This window comes from Pteropus alecto, unplaced genomic scaffold, assembly GCF_000325575.1.
Source record: "Pteropus alecto unplaced genomic scaffold, ASM32557v1 scaffold23, whole genome shotgun sequence".
Lineage (NCBI taxonomy): Eukaryota > Metazoa > Chordata > Mammalia > Chiroptera > Pteropodidae > Pteropus > Pteropus alecto.
Genome location: NW_006435837.1, coordinates 5569690 through 5574769, shown reverse-complemented (window position 1 = coordinate 5574769; position 5080 = coordinate 5569690). Strand labels below are relative to the sequence as shown.

The 5080-nt window shown below is 36.4% G+C and overlaps 1 pseudogene; it reads right to left on the bottom strand.

Moving 5' to 3' along the window:
• Positions 1 to 4450: 4450 nt before the first annotated feature.
• Positions 4451 to 4569, bottom strand: LOC112479533 (annotated as a pseudogene).
• Between the last annotated feature and the right edge of the window lie 511 nt (positions 4570 to 5080).

The following is a 5080-nucleotide window of genomic DNA, read 5'->3' as shown; positions in this document are numbered from 1 at the left end:
TATGCTATGTATTCACCCCCCATAGTTAGATTTCTTTCTGCCACCACATATTTAACCCCCTTTACCCAATCTACCTCCCCCCTCCCCCCTACCGTCTGGTAACCACTAGTCTATCGTCCATGTCCATGAGTCTCTGTTTGTTTGTACTGTTCATTTGTTGGTTTTAGGTTTATATCTCACTTATAAGTGATACCATGTGATTTTCAACTTTTTCTGTCTCGTTTATTTTGTTTAGCATGATTATCTCGAGGTCCATTTATGTTGTCACAAATGGCAGTATATTATCCCTTCTTATGGCTGAATGATATTCCATTTTATAAATATACCACAGCTTCTTTAGCCAATCATCTATCATAGGACACTTCAGTTGCTTCCATGTCCTGACCACCTGATAATGCTGCTATGAACATTGATGTGCAAATATCTTTTCAGATATGGGTTTTCGAACCTTTGGGATAAATATCCAGTAGAGGAGAAAATTATTGTTATTTTTTAATGGAAGATGTTTTCACCACAGAAAAGATAGCAGACAGAGCACCAGAAGTTTGGATTCTCATTCTGACTATGATAAATCATCATGAACTTGCTTCCTGCCAATTACTTTTGCCTTTAGAAAATGGGCTCATAGCCATTTTTCTAAAATGAGCCAAAGGGAAGTTATGAAAAGAAAATGAAGCTCTGTTTTTATGTGTATACATAAATAATTTTGTACTTTAAGAATGAAGAAGATATACCAGCATTTTAACTCCTATACTCAATAAAACTTCATGTGTATGTGGACAAGTTGCGTACAAAATATTCATAGCAGCACTATTGCAAAGAGCCCCAAACTGTAATAAAAAGCCCCAAGTACTTATTGTATCAGTTAGCTTTTGCTGCATAACAAACAACTCCAAAACTTAGCAATTAAAACAACAACCCATGATTTCACGGGTCAGCAATTTGGACTGGGCCTAGCTGGGTGGTTTTACTGGTCTTAGCTACTGAGATTGGATGAGCCTGGCCCAGACCAGAGAAGGACTGTTGAGCAGAATGTAACTAAATACTGGTTGTTGTTATAGGGCACTATATTTGGGGTGATTTGCTATACAGCAATAGATAGGTGATAGAAAGCTACTTCAGTTCATAGTATTAAAGGGCATAGGCAAGTTCCTCAAGTTCCTGGAATAAAGGATGTAGCAATTATTTTCCCTTTTCCTCTGCTTAAAGATAGACTCATGTTCTTGAAAACAGAGCAATGGTGGAAACTGTTGAAATGCTCCTTGGTGAATTTAGTTATGGGTGGCTCTAAAATCAAATTATTTACTTAAATGCAATATGCTGTCAATTTGTACAAACGAGCACCTGGAGCTTTACGAAAACCTTTAAAACAGAGTTTCTCAACCTTGGTAATACTGGCACTTTGGACTGGATAATTCTTTGTTGTTCTACGCATTGAAGGATGTTTAGCAGCATCCCTGGTTTCTGATCACTAGGTACCAATAGCACCTTCTCCTTCAGTTATGACAAAATGTCTCCAGATACTTCCAAATATCCCCCAGGGACACAGTTGCTTTCGGCTGAAAAGCACTGCTCTAGAAAAACTATTCAAGAAACATCAACTTAGGTACCACTATGAAAAATGAGGATAGTGAAGATTAATGGGTGGCAGTGAAGCAAGTGGAAAAATAGGGAGAAGAGAAATGGATGCTTATTCAGCCCTAGCTGTGTGCATTGCTAATGTCTTGAAAGTCTCAAAACAATCTTGTGAAGAAGTTGCCATTACTTTATCATATAGATGAGCTAGAGGCTTAGGGAACATAAGTAACATGTGTGACTATTAATAAGTGGATCTGGTGATCCAGTTCAGGTCTGCCTGACTTCAGTATCCATGCCCTTTCCCCTATGGATTCAGGGCTGCCTCACACTTAGGCCAGGAAAAGTCAGAGATGTCTATCAGTAGCTGCCCATGATGGCTGCTTGTCCCAAGGTAGGGACATAGATCTTCTTTAATGAACTCAAAAGTCAGTATCCAAGGTCTGGTGAGTGACTGTAGGAGGTTACAAAGCAAGACACCACTCATTATCACAGCTTTAGGTCACAGATCTTGTTTAGGCCTAGGTAGGACATAGAGACCGTTATCAGTTTAGGATAGAAAGAGGGTGAGCAGTTGAAACTCACTAATAATGCCCATATCTCATTTTACTCTGTAGGTCTCTTTAAAAGATCTTTTAATGATTTTTTAGTCTTTAAAAAATCAATTCAACTTATACTTTAACAGACAATGCATATACATAGTACAACATTCAAAAGATACAAAAGAATAAACAATAAAAGATAACTTTCCCTCCTATCTTCATCCCTCAAATCCTTATTTCCCATCCCAGAAGGCAACCACTGTTACCATCTCTTTGTGTATCCTTCCAGAGATACTCTATATGTAGTCAAGAAAATACATATATTTTTTCCATCTATGGCAGTATAGTATACACATTATTGATCACCATAACTCTGTGTGTGAGTGCATGTGTGTCTGTGTGTATATACAGATACATAGATGTCTGTCTATCTGTCTACCTATCTTGAAGCACTTTCATATCGGTACATAAAGATCTGCCTCATTTTTTTTATTGGTTGCCTAGTATTGCATAATTTGGTAAACCAGTCTTCTAGCGATGGACATTTAGGTTGTTTCCACTCTGTTCCTATTACAAACAAAGCCACAATGAGCAGCTCTGTACACATATTTTTCCTCACACGTGTAAGTATATCTGTTCACTCAGTTTGTATTTTATAAGCTTTCATTTCCTCCTTTCTGCGGTGTTGGTACTAAGATGAATATAACTTCGGAAGCAAGGGAAGGGAATAGAACATTTGAACAAAATATCAAGTATACAATTAACCTTGATAAATCAAGCACCAGAAGTAAAAATAGAAAGGAGACTGACCACATGTGGTAAGTTAAATATTATGTTATTTGGCTTCTCAGGCCCCAGATTCCTCATCTAGAATCTCCTAGAGCCAGATGGGACTGCAGATATTCTTTAGTACATCCTTCCTCCATGTTTTTACAAATGAGGATCTAGGTCTTCCAAGTTCCAATTCTGTGCTCTTTTTAACACTATCGCAATGTCCTTTCCAACCCTAATATTTTGAAACAGAGAAAAAATTTTTTATTTAAAATCCAAACACTGTATCCACCACTGCCTTCTAAAGCTGTGGCTTAATTCATAACAATGAGGAACTATATTTCTGGTCTCTTTCATCCAAGGGACTGTAGAGTGAGGGAGAAGGCAAAGATGGATAGTTCAAAACCCCTGCCAGTGGAGTATTTGGCCCATTTTGTAACAAAATATATAATAATGATATGCAGAAGTGGCTGCCCACCTTGGTAAAGAGATAAAGAGGTAAAATACTTTTCATAGTATTGTGAGAGGAATGAGTTTTTAGAGGGATCCTGATGACGATTCCCAAACTGGGTAAGCAAGGAGTTTTAGAAAATAAGCAGCGTGGCTAACAAATGTGGAAAGGTGGCCTAAATATTTTATAAAGATAAAAATGTTTAATAGTAAATTTAAGTTGATTTGCCTTGTGGTATAAAATCATATCGAAATGTTTAAAAAAATAAAATGTTAAAAAATGTATATTTAAAAAAATAAAGTAAAATCACATCATAAGTAAAGTCAGCTTCATACACAAATGCCTTTGGTAAATAGTTCTCTATGGAACCCAAGAGAAGAGAGATGAGTTTTACCTACAAATTAGGTCAGAGTAGAGAATCAAGAACAGCTGTAAGAGGAGAGATAATCAGGGAGATAGCAAACTTATAATGGGATCTTAGAGCGGAGGTGATCAGGGTAAAAGGCAGCCTTCCATCAGAATATGAAAACACTTAGACTGAAAATCAGCATACAAAGGGAAACATATCATCATTATTATTTAATTTATCTTTTAATGACTAAGGGGTGAGTATGACATCATTTAGGAATGTTTTGGTTGCACATAATAGAAATCATAACTAACACTGTTTTAAACACTAACTTTCCCTAACAAGAAGACCAAGGGCAGAAGTTCTAGGATTATTTCTTTAGCTCTACCAGGTCAGGGCACTGGGTTGGCATTGTGTAGTTCTCTTGTCATTTTCTCCCTCAAGTTCACATGAAGCTGCCATAGCTCTATACAAACCAGTCTTTAAAATGTCTTAAAATTCAGAGTAGGAAGATGAGAAAGGGAGAAAAGTATTCTTATAATGGGCAGAAGTATCTTTCCCAGGGGTCACCCAGGAGACTTTACTTCTCTTTGGTCAGAACTGACTCTCATCTCCATCCCTAACTACAAGGTGTACTGAAAAATCATTAAGCTAATCTCTCACTTTTAATGACTTTAATTCATTCTCGAAAGCCTTGCCACTAGTGGGAAGATGTTATTTTAAAAATTCCATTAATTAATAATTAATTAATTAATTTTTTAACACCTACAGCATCTGGTCTTCCTAGGTGGTGTCCCATCCAAGTACTAACCAGGCCTGACCCTGCTTAGCTTCCGAGATCAGACAAGATCGGGCACTTTCAGGGTGCCATTGCCATAGACTAAATTCCATTAATTTTAAAAAGAAAAATTATAAGATTTCTTTCCCAATCCACGATACCCAAATAATTTTCACAGATAAGAAAATGTATCACATGAACAATGAAAACAAATTTCTATAAGAGATTATGAACAGATTGAAAATGAAAGTAGATAAATCATTTGTACACAAAATGTAATGTAGAAAAGGTAGATGAAGTAGAGATGGTGGAAAAGAGGATGAGGAAATCATTATTTAGAAGATAAATTATTTTGTCAATACCATTGTTTCACCACCTTTCCAACTTCGGAGAGGGGATTTTGTGGTTATTTTGTTCTCTAACTGCACTTAAATAGAAAGTTATAGCCTAGAAATCACCTTTAGGACAAAATAAAAGATAAACATAAGAGTGCTTTGAAACATGTTGAAAAATTTAAAACATGAAATTGCACATGCACAAAGACTAAAGAGATGTAGGTGTTACGTGTTCATCCATCTCACTTGGTATCTATATACAAAGCAGATCATTTTGGG